This window comes from Acanthaster planci, linkage group LG13 (genome assembly GCF_054643075.1).
Source record: "Acanthaster planci isolate LZ-2023a linkage group LG13, COTS_SCS, whole genome shotgun sequence".
Lineage (NCBI taxonomy): Eukaryota > Metazoa > Echinodermata > Asteroidea > Valvatida > Acanthasteridae > Acanthaster > Acanthaster planci.
The window spans coordinates 7,962,399-7,979,809 of NC_141789.1; positions in this window are offsets into that span (position 1 = coordinate 7,962,399).

Below are 17,411 nucleotides of genomic sequence, written 5' to 3' on the forward strand. Positions count from 1 at the left end.
CACCGCGTCAGCAACGTACAACTTGTACAACTTCGTACGAGCTTCACCTAACGTGCATGCGAGCCAGCGTCAGCAACGTACAGCTCTCACAGCTTTGTACTTGCAACGCGTCAGCACCACGCACTAGTCAGCCACGTACAGTCTATACAATCACGTACTTGCAACGCATCAGCACCACGCAACGCTTCACACACAGCGCTGACAATGCCTTAGCTCCGTGCCAACTCACCAACTTCACTCTGTGAAGTCCAACACGCAACCACCTATAATGCGATCGCAGCGCTCGCTGCGGTAGCACGACCATGTGCACACACGCGCTACGCTATGCCTAGCCAGCACACGTTACCAAGTCACTAGCCAATCAGGTACGTGCACTTCAACTCATTAATAAAATTAGACTAGCTCTAGTCCTATACACTTTCCGTCACAGTACGGTGCAAGAATGAGCAAACTACTGAGGGCGCCCTACCAACTATGGCGCGGTCAGTCGACAGTGAGGGACTTTCTTACAGTCCGTAAGGCGGTGGTTTGAACCGATTTGTTAGGGAACGGGTTACGTGTTTGTTGAGGATATCTGTTTTTGGGCAGGATTGATGGGCCAATTTCATCGTCTAATTTACAAGGAGAGCAGATGTGCGTTGCCCTAGAAACCAGTATTTAAACCAGGCCGATTTTGTACTGGTGAAACTGTTCGAATCCCAGTGCGTGTTTTGTCCTGTGAACGTGGGTTTACGGTGAACAGAAGTTGTAAAACCAAGAGTCGATTTTTCAAGAACTTCAAGGAACGGGAGTGCACCGGCTTGCTTCATCTCACAAGTGAACTTAAGCGAGGGATGGAGATCATTAGGCCTAAGGCCTACAAATAAGGCGTTGCATGCCACGGTTAAGTCAAACATGGCAAACGTATCATCCACGTGACGATAGTATACAAGTAGTGTGCATGCCGCGGGCAAGTTGCAGACATTTTGTTTTTATGGTGATTTACATTTTTTTTGGCAAGAATGGGGCCCAGCAGTGGGCCCCATGGCTACGTCATCGGTCTGTGTGTACACATACAGTAATTGGAATTAAACACAACACCGTTTTTGCCATATTCATGAGTTCAACGAAAGCGGGTTCAGACAATGAAGGTGCATCGAGAACACTGTGATCTGAGCGCAGATTTGAATTGTTTCTTTGAGGAGATCGTCGTTGCTGCATTCGAAGAGTAAAAGAGTAATAAAACGACTAAAAGAGCAATACATTGAGCAGTTTGTATACTTGTTTGTATATATGAAGAGTCTTCTTCCCGTATCGATCAAATCTTGGTAGCCATAGTAAGCTAAATGCAAGACCGTTAGCACATGGGCACCCTCTCTCCTTTAGTGTCCAAAGGTTAAGTCGGACCAACGCTCACTTCCAACGTACACAATGTAATCATTAACACAATAGTCCGCCAACACAACTCAACCCCTATGTACAGCCCTTTGTTTTGGAATTATCACTCCCAACCCGGTCCTTTTGTTTAGGGATTATCGCTTCCTACTTCCTAATTACTTTTGGACCTCCCTGTAGGCCCGTCTGTATTGTTTCCATGACGCCACACCTTCGACTAATCCACTATTTTTTTTTCATAAGCAAGATAAAATTGTATCCAAAGTTTTTACCTCGTTCTATGCTTTATTCCCATTTTATCCCATACTCCTGGATCAACCTGTGCCAGACTTTCTGACCTTATGCCTATCCCTTACCAAAGGTCAATCTGTGCCAGAATTTTTGGCCCTATCTTCATTCCTATTCATATTTTTATGATCATAATTATTATACTTATGCGTATTAATGCCACCATCTCCAAAGGTCAAATTGTGCTATATTTCAAGGTCAAAGTGTGCCCAACTGACCCCCTCCCACTACTAACATCAGTATTTGTAGATCAACATCAATTTAAAAAATGAGGTGTACACTATTTCGAAATTCCTCATATGCTCTGGATTTAAGATCATTCGTCACTCTTATAGAGAAATTGGCATATAAAACTGATCCTCCTATTTTACCTTCTGTGTTCAAGAAATTTGAATCATTTTGTAACTCGAGAATCCACGTTAACATCTAAACAATAAATTCCCCCATAACAATTATTAATCGTGACTAATTTGAACCTCAAAATGCCACAATTAGACAATGCACAGATTCCATGGCTAACTACATTGTGCTCTTTTTAGGCTTGGCCAAACTGCATTTGAGTGCGGGTGAAGCCATCCTTTCAACATTTACAGAGCAACCACTCGACACAAACCTCACTACTATCTTACAGCTCATCCTCAGCATCTAGGTTTTTAAACCCAACAAATCACTCCTTAAGTTTTTGCAATATCTTTGCATCCTTTCTTCACTTAAGTGGCAGGCATCTTTCAGCCATTTTGGGTAGTTTGTACGCTTCTGGACAAATGTTTCAACTGATGGATACCCCTTCGCCAAAACCTGTTCGAACAGTGAATTGAAACGACGTTGCGATGAGTAAATGTACCCACAGATACTTGTCCCGGCCTGTTTGCTCCCAAACGCTTATGGTATGGTGTCTTCACGCTGCAGCAAAGAGGGGTTGCTGGGTGCCCCTCCTGCTGTTGGGGGGGGGAAAAGCCCTGTGAAACTATCATTAGTTCTTCGTCGGAGGAAGATTTCGGTGCGCGATTCGACCTCACTCTCAAAGGATTCAACTATGGGTGGTAATACCTCGAAGGTCTTCTCAGGTACGTCTAGCCCCCCCCCATCTAGGTATAACCATTTGCGATTCAGCCACTTCTCAGAGCAACCATAAATAGGGCAGACTGCAAGCAAGTGGTTTTCGCTGCATCTTACGACAACGTACTGCTCTTCATGAAATGCATCACTCAGTTTGTGCCTGCCTGTGAAAGCACATTTCTTGACGCGGACTCTACTTCCAACTTTTATTGGTTCACCCCAGCTACGGGAGTCATGACTTCTCTTCCTTGATTCTGCTGCCTTAAGAAGACATTCTTTGGTGGTGATGTACGCCCTTTGAATGAGCTGCACTTGCTGTTGTACAAAGTTATCTTTGTGTTCGTGTTTGGCTTTGCCAATCACATGGTCCAAAGGGATGGTAGATTCTTGTCCAAACAATAGGGGGGAGGTACAATGCCAAATGTTGTAGATGAAGGTTTGACGTGATAAGAGCTCGGCCCATTGCTTCCTTTCCATGCTGTCCAAGGATCAAATGAGTGAGCAAAGTGTTCTGCTCCACCACTCGGTTTGGCCATTCCCTGTTGGATGATGTGGACTTGTGCGGGATTTTTGCAGGCCGTACAACTTCATAGTTTTCTAACCAGGTTACTCTCAAAGTTGCGACATTGGTCGGGGTGAATTTGAACAGGGACCCTATATTAAACGCGAAAACCAACATGATCCCGCGATACTCTTGTAACGACTGTGTCAGTTTCGTCTTTGCACGGGATTGCCAATGCGTACTTACATGTAGTGTACTTACATGTAGTGAAACAGTCAGTCAATCACAAGAACCTGTTCAAAGCCACCCGACCTCTCTCCAGCTGTAGGAAATCTACTGCGAGCCTTTCCATGGGTTTGAATGCAAGTAGATGGCGCATTGCTGGCCTCACTGTCGGGGTTGGAGCTTCAGAAACTGCATCTGAAACACAAAATGTTATCTTTCACGTGCTTACCGACCAAAATGCGCATATCATCAGCAATGACTGGGTACGATTCACCCCCTGAAGTGCCCATTTGTCTTGAGCAAATTCTAACATGGTACCTCGGAGTTTCCCGGGAACCAACAAGTGTAGAATTGTACCCAACACAGAATTGCTTGTATAGAATCTTGCTTGTATAGAATACCATTTTCTCTACAAATCTGGTTCACTCTCAGCCAACCGCCCATGTTAGGTGACCTTTTATCTCCATTCAACTCTACCTGCCAGGGTTGCCCTCTGATAGACTAACGTCTCCAGATCTCACGGAGTTCACCGTCTTCCTTTTGTAGCCGACCAAGTTCCGCAGAAGAAAATGAATTTAGTTGTGATGAGGTTTCACCACTGACATTGCATGTTCCTCGGATCCGATTCTGTTCGAGAACACAAACTTCTCTTGTAATAAATGTGCCTTTGACCTCTACGAGCTAGGACCCCTCTGCTTCAGCCTGGATAATGTAGCGGTCAGGTCCTTCTGCAGTTGTCAGGAGGGTGGAGATCCGTCTGCCAATTAAGGAGGACAGGAGGCGCAAAACCAGGCCAAAAATGGACTCGAGGCAACTGTGGCTTGATTCCTTTCGATTTATTCCCAGGTGTCAATCAGCAATGAAACTGTAATCAAAAAGAACCAAGAAAAAACCCCAAAGAAAGACAGGGGACATACTATTAATGAGTGATGGCTTACATGTACATCGTTATAAACGTTACATTCGCTATGTCCATGATAAATTCACACTACGAATGTCTCTGTACAATAATAAATTTCTCTTATGCTGACGTCTAAAAGATTGCCCAAATGGTATGAAATTATAGGGTCACCAATTTATAGGGTGGTAGTCAGTATTGATTCAGCGTTGTTACCAACTTTATTCGCAAGAACGACCAAGAAGGTTGTGATAGAATTGTAAGCTAACTGTTGACTGAATTGGAGAATTGAAAAGCAGACTAATACTGCATACTGGATACTGAATACTGAGGAGCTGTACAATGATGCAGGACATATATACAAACAAGATGTACTTAAAGTCACAAAACTTAGAAAGGAAAGTCTTAGTCACATGTCTTAACTGGATTCTTAGAACAATGACTGTGAATGAATAATTTCACCTTAAAACGAAGTCTTTCGTGGATGATAGTACAAGCTTAAATGAAGCATGCTGTAGTGTGTCTCAGCCTCTGGGCTAACAAGGTCAAATAGGCGGAAACAATATACACTGTAAAAGACACAGTGTGAGTGTACTCTTACAAGGAAAATGCAGTGAGTAATGTGTCTAAGAAATGGCAAACAGGATATATACAGGAAATGAAAAAGTCATCAAAGTTAAAAATGAAGATTCTGAATGCCAAATTCACTAAAGGAAATAAATGCAAATAATTCAAGTAATTGTGCAGAAAAACGCTACAAACTCTATATCCAACGGAAATTTAGGGCTTAGGTTATCTCACAGAGAGCCATGTTGCTGTGACAGCCAGCCCACCAAGGTGCAGGTCTCAAGCGTGGGACTATCACTGAGAAAAGTCCAGAAACTTCTCAGGTCCCGCCAAAATGTAATACAATGTAAGCAACTTCCGGCCGAAGGGCGTAGCTTAGAGATAATTAGTGTGCACGCGGCAAGGGACCCTCATACTCACGCATTGATCTCGGGCGAGAGACCAGCAGGTCAGAGTTCATATTTGTATCAAAAGTAATTATCTCACCGAGGAAACCCCAGATCCCTACAATAGCGACCGAGGGCGTCTGCACAGCAGCTTGACTTTCCAGTGCGGTCCTTCATTTCCATATTGAATAGTATTAATTTGACCAACCATCAGCTTTTCATTTTTTATATGAACGAGCGGGATATTGTCAGTTTATACTCAGGAAATTTTCGGAGACAGCCCACTTCAACCCTAGCAACTCAAACTTAAAGCTTGAGACGTCTGAGTAGTTCTTTTCAGCACCTCGGAGACTACGGCTAGCATATGCCACAGGATATTTTAAATTCCAGCATCAACTTCCAGTGCGAACCCCTTATCAAAACAAGGATAGCAAATACAGGAGCTTTACAGAGGAGCTGTTTGAGTTCTTTGAAGGCCAAGTCGGCCTCCTCTGACCATGGGAGACATCAGTTGGCCTCCCCGTTAATCTTTTTTTTTTTGTCATCTGCCCCATTTGTGCCCATTTCTGCCCCATGTATGTGCCCTGGTATATTATGTGAACACTATCTCCAGAGAACTTGATGAGTCCTCCACGATAAGACCATCAACATGGCAAGAGCCATCCAAGGTGGCCAGCTTACTATATGGAAAAGGAGTACAAATCTCAAAATTGTTTCCAGAAAAAAAATCTGATGGAAAACCTCCTCCAACTAATTTTAGTAAGCTCTTGAAAAAAATTTGCAAGTTTCAATTGTCCCCTTACATTAACACTGCGGGAAGAGTCACGGAATAACAACCAAATCTCTGAAAGACGATGGAAATGCATAATTGAGGAACTAATTATAAATGCAGTTAATTCTACAGAAAGGCAAGCAACAACGAAAGCAACCAATCTTGTTGCCAGCCTCAAGAAGGAATGCTACAGTAAAACAGAAATTGAAAGTCACCATGCCAAATTAATGAAATGAAGCTACACTACAAGAAGAAAATTTTTGAGCCGAGCTACGAATGCACAAAAGGAATACCACTGAGGATAGTGCAATAAAGCAGATGTGAATTAGGGCACTAAGTTCGCCAGACAAGGATTTCAAGTACGAAGTACCATGAATTAAAAACATCCGTCAAGAAAACATGGAAACGCTTGCACAGCAACAGATTAGTAAGAACAAACTCAAAACAGCATCAACTAAATATAGTGCTAAATTGAAAGTGAGGCTCGGTTGCAATATGAAAAAGATATCAGGAGAGCTTGTCACAAATGTTGGTGTAGCTCTCCATCCGTCACAAACACATAGCTGTGTGCCTCCCAGATGGTATCATCACAGACAATGAACTAAAGTTAATCAAATTTAAATGTCCTTTTTCTTATACAGATTCAGAGGTTGTAAACTGGCAAACTTTAGCATTTGATATATTTCCTTTAATGCAACATGGCAATGGCACATGTAGATTAACTGCTAAGAGAATTGTCAATTTGAAAGCTGTATTTAAGGGATTCCTAATGTATTTCTTATTTATATTGGGAAGCCCTTTGAGTAAAAGGAAAAAAGATAAATTCCTCTCACAGGTCTCGGCTACAAGTTAACAGCAGCAAAAGCAGCTACAAATGAAAAATGGCTCTTAGAATATTATCATCAAAGTGACATATACAAGGCTTATTGTTTACTTTTGCAGAAAATTCACTCGGTGCGTGAATATGATTACCTTGTTTACCAGCACAACCTAGAAGTTGGGTTTTCTTGTGTAGTTTGGATCCGTTGTGTATGTATTTGAAAAAAGGGAATAGAGTTACTTTACATGTATTATGTACATGTGTGATTTGCCAGCCTACAATGTGGAGGATTTGAGGCTCACACTTAACAGGATTTCACAGAGAGAGCTGAAGCAACTTTAGTTTCTAGTTTTAGCCATTATGATTTGAAAGGGAGTATAGTGCATTATGTATGTCATGTGATACTGAATATATATTCATATGTGGAAGGTGTTATTTTATATTTTGTTACACACATATTGAAATATGTGAATTTGGTGCTGACCTTGAACCCATGTATATAGATGTTGAGTAATATTTTGTTATGTTGAAAATAGATCAAGTTGATCAACCAAAGTTACCCTGTGCTTGTGGATACATGTGTAACTGAATTGCAGACCTTATGCATGGCTGTGTAGTGCTGAAGACTTTATTTCAGACGATTTCAAAGGAATGTGCCATACTTGTATCATGATGATTATATTTTGGGTCACTATACTCACTTGGGGGGCCAGGTGCCTTGAAGTAGGGAAGTTGTCATGGATGCAAGTGCGCCCTCACTTGACAGTCGTAGTTTCCCGCGCACGGAATATGATCTCGCACAGCCTAGCTGAACTGTCAGTCTTCAAGCAAGAATTAAGCGAATCATTTTATCCATCATCAAGAGTATCGTCAAACAGCTTGTTAGTTATTGTGAACATTCAGGACTGGGTGAGTGTAATTTACAGATCATAAGTTGTCAATTGTGTATGTTGTTTTGGTCAAAGCTTGGCTCTGTTTGTTTGGAATTGAGGTCACGATTATTGCTGTACTCAACCTGCATTAAGTGCACGCAGGCACTGTAAACGTTGTATCGATACATGTATTTACGTGTGTTTTGTGCCCTGCCATCATGTACATGTATGTTATACATGAACTGTATGTGTGCACACAAGAAGTATATTTTGCACTGTTGGATTCGTTATACAGGGTGTTTGTTTATGATTGTACGGGTAAATAAATAACCAGATTACTCTTTGCTAGTACAAGTTCAAGTTGTGTCCTTGGCTGAATCACTGCTGCAAGTCTGTCTCTTAGACGTGGTCTGAACCGGGATTCATCTTCCATCCATTGAAGTTCACACTCCAAAAAATCCTGGGGCTGCGCAAGTAGCTACCATCACACCAATACCTATATACAACATAACCCAAAAGGGCAATTCCACCCATCATAAACACGAGTTCTCTTTCTTTTTGATCCTCTCTGGGTGTATTAAAATCGCTCACTGTGGGTTCAGGCTCGAGATCCAAATGCCGCGTGCGCGTGATTTCGCTATACACCATCAGCGCTTCGTCTGCATTTTGAAACGTTTGTTATGACGCTCACATTTTTTTAATTTGCCCATTTAAAAAGTTGGTGCGATGTTTTACCCATTCTTGTTTGGCTTTGGCCAGACGTTCTATCGTTAAATCGTGTCTTTTGCGTTCTTTGTCGACCAGATTTTTCAAATCAAACTAAACAAAATTATATCCCATAAAAGGTAAAACATTCACCAGCGCTCCACCGACCATTATTGCAATACCCGCCATCTTTTAATCACAAAGGTTTTTTAAAAACTATTTTTTAAACCATATTTTTAAGACAAAAAAAGCATGAACTACGGTAAAAAAACTCAACCCAGACCGGCAACTCTAAATACCAAGAGTGATCAAAGGCGAACGCAGAGAGGTCGTAATTATACTCAAAACCCTAGTACAATCGCTGAAAATTAGAAACTAATCGTTAAATTGCCTCCGTTAGGCATCGACGTTTAAACTCGATCTAGACGGAGCAACAGACGACAACCGAACGATTTATAACAACTTGGCGAGAACTTGATCAAAGAAATTGCCGTGAAACTCTACGGCAACTCTTTTTTTAACCTATATGGATGCCGACGTGTTTCATAACTTTCAAGATAATTGGCTACCTGCGACACAAACCAACAACGTGGCTTATTTCGATTTAGAAAGAGAAAACGTAGCCAAAACTCAGACTCGGAGCTAACGATTCCAGTGAGCAATCCAACAACGGAAAGACAAAGTCAAAGCCAGACCTTTTGGCAACCGATACGCGATCCCAATCGATTTCGAGATGTTGATTGATCACATGCCGTTTTTGCATTCGGCTTTGAAGCAACCTTTGACTTACATGCTCATGTTCAACGATCGTGACAAAGTCGTTAAATCGAGCGAAACCTCAGCTCAAACGCGATTTCGGACCTGACGCTCGAATATGAAGTCGTGACCAACCGTGAACTCGCTCAAACGCTGAAAAACAAACATCTAGGCCGGTGTATTACATGTTTGACAACATTCAAAATTTGGGAACGCGTACAGTGAATAAATCGGATACATTATGGAACGTGGTCATTAACCAACCAATCCGCATTTTGAAAGGACTTCTGATTCTTTTCAAAGATCGCATGGTCAAAAATCTTCAGAGGTTCTATCGAGTTATTAAAAAAAAAGCAAAGCATGAAACAAAGTCTTTGTAAAAATGCTTTAATCGTTAGAAAACCAACTCGGGGAAAACTGAAACTCGAAACCAGTTATCTGTTTTTTTTTATGTCATCGTGATCTTATGTCCAATGATTTTTAAAAACAAAACGTTGGATATTTATCGACGCCAACAAGATCCTTTGTGACATTGGTTGTGAATTTTTAGAATTAAACGAAGTCATTAAATTATTTCAAAAAATGTACGACGGCATCGAGACGTTGTTTTTGATTGATGGTTGTTCTTCTGAACAGTAAGTCAAATATCGCAAAAAGTCAAAATCTGGAAACACGGCGCCCCAACTAAAATGGCGTTTTCTGGGCGGCACTTTTTGCATTCGTATTGGTTGCTCACACAGAAATATAATTCGGTTCTCAAAGATTACCACAAAAACACGGCGTGGATCGCACTCTTTTGCTGCAGAGACCGACACTCGTTTAATCAGGCTTTAGACGAAAACGATGTGGTTCCAAACCAACACTGTGCTACATTGATAGGACATCTGAGGGATGTGAAATTTAGTAAGTTGATTTTAAAAACCGAACCTCCGTGAGTTGGTGTCTGTTGTGATACGATTATAATATGATCGCAACCCAGTTATAACCCGACATAAACCGACTTGTAACCGAGTTGAACCAACCAGGTTGTAATACGATAACAATACAGTCAATAGTTAGTTACAATTCCAAAAATATATTACAATTCGATTGTAACCCCGGTTGAAACAAACTTTTTTAAACGTGCTATGATAAAAAGCTCATGTTACAACTCTGCATTGAATTTGTAATAGCTCCAAATTTAATGTTTTACATCTATGAATACTTGTGCCAAAACTAAAAATAAAAGGCATTCTAAATTATTTCTCCATTTTAAAAATGGAACCAGAAACCAAACCAAAAAAATTCAAATCGGTTCTGGCAAACCGAAGGCCTGAAACTACACCCAAAAACAATCAAACCATCGATCAAACCATCGATTTCATATCCCGACTTTGTGCAGTAGTTAGTTCCGGCGATTCCAAAAAGTATCTTGGCAAGGAATACACAGTCAAAGACATCGAAACTCTACCGCTTATAGAACAAGAAAAACTTTATCAACGTCATTTGGCTAAATTTGAAGGTTTATCTACGGTGGGTGAAAGTCTGTTGAGTCTTTATTCGGTATCGCACTTCCGATCTAATTTATGGGCCACGACGTCACCTTGGGTTCGGAAGAAGCGTTAACCCAAGATATCGAACGAGATCCCATCATCAGTTTGAGCATGGGACAATTAGGTCTAACTTTTCTCGATCCAAGTCGCATAGATATACGTTGTCATCGGTATAAAGCCCATAGCCGCTCCAAATAAGTTTTATTCTTAAATAACGTGGGGCAGATAATTACTACAGCTTCATACGTAAATTTATATTCCCTTTCCAATAAATCAAGCACCCACCGAGTTTTTCCAGACCCCGTTTACCCACAATTTAAGCACAGCGAGGAGTTTTATACATGTTTCCACTCCGACTCATTCTTTTATTACACCAAGCTTTTAAAATTTCCGTCTTCGACCGTTAATTGTGCGTCCATTACCAAAAATACGTACACCGTTAAAAAACCCAGCCGTTTCTGCAGTTCTTTCCATTCGTATCGAAATGTCTTCACCTCCGCCTAAAGACCTACCGGATCCGTGTGCCGAATTGTCATCCGAGCTCCTAAATTTAGCGATAGACCATACTTGTCTTATAGATAACTTCCCATGTCAACACCCGTTCAATTTAAGTCTTTGACTACTGCTCGATCCGCTTCAGTCTCTGAATTTCCGAAATATTTAGTAACGTCGTTCAGAGTTTGGTATTCGCAAAGCCCCTGCGAATACAGCTGATTCGGCTTGCCTTCTACCGTTACGCTCGTTTTAGGTATGTGCAGGTTATAAAATTTTTGCGGGTTCTGAACTGAGGGGTCTTTAAACAGAATCAAGACGCCTTTCAAGCTTTTTATCTTCTGATCGATGCTGATATTCCATAATGTGTCAGACTTGTTTACCGTTTGCGTTTTCCACGAATGAATCCTGTAAAATAAATAACACACGGAGCCTCTGTGCTTTCGCCGCAAACTTTGTGCCAAATCGCGATTGGTGACTACCTCGTATCCCAAAGTCAAATCCGAATGCTATACTCTGCAGCAGTGTCGGTACTTTTACCAATTTGTCGTGCTTGTTAAAAGTCAATTGATACGTCAAAGCTCTTTAAAACCCGAGGGATAAAACGTAAAACTTTTAATATGCTTTAACCGTAGTCGACGACGGTTCCAGGTACAACTAGTAAAACTGCCCAACAACGGCCGAAGCAATTAAACAAATTTCCAAAAGGTCGCCTTTCACTTGGCCAAAGTTTGTCATGGTAGATTCGGGGTCGGAATTTAAAGGCGAGTTTAAAAAGTTGATGGCCAAACAAGAAGTAGAAATTCAAGTGGGCGAACCCGGCGTACATCGGTCGTAGGGAATAGTCGAACGATTTAATCGCACTTCGGCTGAGCGTTTATTCGGCCATCAATACGCGCAAGAAATGTTAAATGTAGGCGAACGTAACGTAGAATGGATAAAATGTTTGCCCCAAGTAATTAAATCGCTAAACGAGGAAAACACTTGGTTAATTGGCAAAGAGCCCGAAATCGCCGTCAAGTTGGACCAAGTGAAACAAGCACCCGCAGCACCCGAAAAAAAAAAAAACAACAAAGCGCGCCAAAAAGAACTCGCTTCAGACGTATTAGTTAGGTATTTATACTACGCGGGTGAACGGGAAGGTGGTACAGTTAAAAAGGCGACAGACCAAATTGTTCCGTGGACGTTTACCAAATTTAGAAACGCACAAGTTAATTCGAATGGGTGAATGGCAAGCGCGTGAAAACGGGGCCTACCTTGTACTACTTATTAGACGGGCCCAAGCGAAGTTTTGTCAGAGGGGAGGAAGACACCAAACTGCCGCCAGCTTGAACAGCTTGATAATGCCCGTAGGCTAAAGTTTTAATTCCGTCTGGCAATATGTAACGCTTCGTTAATTCATTTTCCGAGACTGTGTGCAACAGATGTTTTTCCGATCTGAATAACTGCTTTTTATTAAAATGCTGCGGTTTCTCTAATACTGTGTTTTTGTATGTCTCGTGTGACAACATTTTTTGGGTTACGACTTTTTAACTCCTCTTTAGCCTTTTTCAAATTTTATTGCTCCGTGAATATAGAGTACATTTTTGGGCCTATGCAGACGACCTCCAATATTGCTTGACATCCAAATTCATCTTTCATTTTGCAAATAACCTTTTTATTTTTCGGATTGTAAAGTTGATGATCCGTTGGGTAATTGCTAAAGTCAAATAATTTACGCTTTTTGCGCAGATACTTGGTTAAATTGTCGGTTTGAATTTGAACGAGCAGGCTGTCCGTATCAGTATATAAAAGACAGGCATTTGAGCCAAAATCCGCTTTTAACTCGTTGTAATACAAATCGTACATTAAAGTTTTAGACAGGTCGAGCATGCTTACTCCGCAATAAGCGATACATTTCGACAAATGAAAGCTTGCACTCTTTAAATGACGTCGTCTGTTAATTTGTTTTAAAAGTTAGTCCGCTTGAACCTTTTCAGCATCTTGAAAATCTCTCAACAAATGTCCGTCGATGCGGTAGCGCACATTTTCCATCGTTTTACCAAATACCGAATTGTTCATCAACTTGAAAAAGTCTTTCTCAAAAACGGACTTTGCCAATTTTCTCAACTCTTTATTTTTGTCGCTGTAACTTTTCATCCACGGAGCCTGTTTAAGAGACATTGCTCGGTGAACTTGTTTTAGCTGTAAACCGAGTTCCAGATATTTTTGTAATATGCGATAAAGTACTACATATTTGTGCTTGGTGCTCAAAGTGGATACGAGCTTAAACTGTTTCTCCGTCTGCTATATGGGATTTGACATTGGAACTGGGACTCTTTGGTTTTGTAAATTGGCCTCTCGCAGATCCAGCATACGTTGCATTTTCAAATTTGAGAATATTTTTGCCCTTTTCGGGAAGTACCACCTTGCACGCTGCAGTATCTGTTCCTTGACAATCTTCTTGGTGTCTGTCTAGTCTTTCTTTCGTCTGAAAGTGAGACAGGGGGCATTTAAATCACCAGTGCAATTTCGCTGTGTGTTTGGTATAGCATCGCACATCAAAGGAAAAGAGAAAGGTTCTTGACCCAACAATAATGGGTAGTTTCACCTTTGGTAAAATAAAATAAATTGGTGGGCTCTTCTGCGCTTTTAGTTTTATAAAGTATGTTAATTCCTTCTTTCTCAGTATAACCAAATACGTTAGGTGCCAAGTTATTTTGCGATTCGATTCGTGGAATCTGCAAAATGGGTGTGAGAAAGTCTACGTTTGTAAAATTTAAGCTGTCTTCTTTAGTGTAAGTCAAAGTACGCTGGTTGTTTATTTTGGAATTTGAGTTTGTTTCTAACTGATGTTTGACAGTGTCTGAATATAACTTTAAAGCTGCTCTCAACGCCCAGCGAATGCACTCTGGGTCATTCTTGTTTTGAACATTAATGATTGCAGTTTTAACCGCTAGTTTTTTGGGCAATGGAATGTAAGTCGCTCCGACCGGGTTGTACTTTGCCACGTTGAGGTAAAACGCGACTACTTTATCAAACACCCAGCCAGATCCTCTCTGTTCGTGAGCTTCGACATCCTCGATATGCTTGGCAAATTGTTGGTTTAGAGAAGACCGCGTTGTTTTTTACTCGTAAATGTGAAAACGCCGAGTTTAGTCTCTACTCCGGGCTTTTCCATTTTGAACTGAACCTTTATTGCCGTTTGTAACTTGTATGAACCGATTTCTTTAAACTCAGCTCATGCTTTGTCCCGGATAAACTTTTTATAGAAATCGAAAAAGTGGATCAGGTCGTCGGCAAAGAAATAGGTACCAGTTCCCATTTCTATAGTTGCCTTTAAATCGCCCCGATTCTTCAAATATCTACTTCTATTGCTTGCAGCTTAATGTGTGATTTAATCGCGGTGATTAAGTCTGTTGGCAATATTTTTCCTTTTGTTCCCCATGGCCGTAAATTCCAAATTGTTATCTAGTGCCGACTTTAAAAGCTGGTGATATGATTGACGGGTGAGATTTCTAAATTGCCGTTGACTCGCTTGAATTGCTTTTACGAGTTCCGGCTTGGCATGTATGTTTTTTAGCGGCTGGTGGCAGTGGGGATGTTGTATTGTTTGACAAAGTCGGCTAGAAACGATTTTTTCAATCGTCTAAAATCTGCCAAGACAGGCTGACGTTGTGATCTTGTTTCTCTGTCCATACATCTATTTATATATAGGTTTTTAAAATTTATTTCATTTTTTTCTCGGATCGTCCGGGTTTTCCGGGGAGTATTCATGGTTCTGTTTTTATCGGGGGTCTTCAAAATTTATTTCATTTTTCTCGGAGGGGAGCCAGGGAAGTCCTGTTTTGGTGGTCACGAGGCTTGAAAATCTGCTCTATTTATAGGATTCTAGAGGCTTAGGAATTAATAAAATATGAGCGTCGCTGAACAGCTCAACTAATGAAAATCTTCCATCTCAAGGGGTCACATGACTTCCTGCTGGAGTCGTGTGCAAGAATCTAAGTGTCGTGTGTAAAAAGGTAAAATACACAATAAGAAGTCACGTGTACAAAGTGTAGAGCCGGGTGCGTGAAAGTGCTTACCCGGTCATCTGTGGCGAATGATTGACAGTTACAAAGTCTGAGGTTTCTGAACATTAGCATTTCAGGGAACCTTACCACGCCCAACCACGCAGCCACGTGGAGGGGAAATTCGACATGCCAAAACTGAGCAGAGAAAACACACGGATAAAGGAGTGAAGGAACACGCAATCACGCCAGAGTACAGCATGAATAACTTAATACAAAATTAGCCTCTCTGCAACATGTCCAAAATGCATAGCTGAGCTAAATAAGAGACCCTGAGAAATGCAAGGACCAAGAATAAGTAAACTAGGGGGCGCTAGAATTCCAGGATTTGCGGGTGCGCAACAATATCATCTACACACCTTACTACTATTAACCAGTTACACAATTCTCAGCACATAACTTGCAATAAAAATTAATTTTAACCTTAACATTTCGTCATATTAATACATTAAATAATCCTTGGACCACACAGGTAACTGTTCCACCCTCTTACTACGTATTAGTTCATTTCCCTTAACCTCCGGTACATCTTTATGTTTTTTCTTATCAAGAGAATGAGTTGATTTTTCTTCCTTGTCCCGACTTTCTTCAAATGGACTAAAATCACTAACTACTGGATCGTTAATGGGTTCACTGGTTGGTTTAGCCAAAATCAACTTATTCACGTTCCATTTTCTCCCGTCACTTGTTTGATACGTACGAGTGCTCAGTTTCCTTACAATTTGAATGGGTTCATCGTACTTTAATTCACCTTTAGGTACAATGCCAGTTTTTCTAACTCGTACCCAATCTCCTTCAAAAAATTGCACTTCCTTCGCTTTCTTTTTCTGATTAGTGTACTGTTTGTATTTACGTTGCCTGAGCTGCACTTTTTGCCTAGTTCTTTTATCAATCTGATTAGTTGCTTTCACGGTCTTATTCATTTTCCATCTCAAAATATCTAAACCTGTTCTAATTTGTCTTCCATGTAACAAAATTGAAGGTGCTATGCCAGTTGTTGCATGAGGAGTGGCTCTATACACAGTGAGAAACTCATACATTGCTGTTTTCCAAGACTTGATTGAAATAATTGCAGTGTGGATTGTGTTTTTCACCACAGCATTAAAACGTTCAATTGCACCGTTACCTTGCGGATAATATAAGATGAAAAAAGTATGCTTAATACCTCTCAAATTCAAAACATCTTTGAACTCTTGAGATTTAAATTGCACTCCATTATCCGAGACAAGTTCATCAGGATACCCTTCTCGGCTAACAATTGTTTTTGAAAATGCTATCACTGTGCCAGTGGTTACCGATGAAGCAAATCCAACTTCTGGCCACTTACTATAATAATCAATCAAAGTAATGGCATATTTACAATCGTTTGTAGCTCGATTAAAAGGTCCAAAAATATCAATTGCAACTTTACTCCATGGCCTTTCTGGATACTGCACTGGGAGTAGTGGAACAAATCTCTGTTTGATGCTTTTGACATTGTATTGACAAGTAACACAATTTTTCACAATGGTGTCCACTTGTTTATCCATTTTGGGCCACCAATAGAGTTCTCTCAAGCGTTGCTTAGTACGAGCGATGCCCTGATGTGATTTATGAGCCAAGTTTACAATAATTCCTTAGTTCTTAATAATAGTTCTTTTGGAACAACGATTCTATTGTGTCTCATTAACACACCATCACAGACAGTTAGTTCATCTTTAACTTCGTGATAAGGTTTCCCCATCTCTACTTCTAATGGATCAAAATTTTTAACTTTCCTTGGCCATCCATTTTCAACATATCTGATAATTCGTTTTTGTACTTCATCCTTTTGTACTGTTTGTTTCAGTTTTTCTACAGTCACACTTTTACACATATCTTGAAGAACTACTTGACATATTGTTTCATCTTCAGTGTCATACTCACATTCTTTAGCTTTAACTGGTAATCTTGACAACCCATCGGCAACTTTGTTTTCACTACCTCGTTTATAATATACTTCGAAATCAAACTTCATAAGCCGACACGACCAGCGAGCAATACGCATGCCACGTCGATCTGTATTTTTACTAAGTATGGTTACTAAAGCTTGGTGATCAGTTCGAAGGACAAACTTGCGACCCCACCAGTACGTA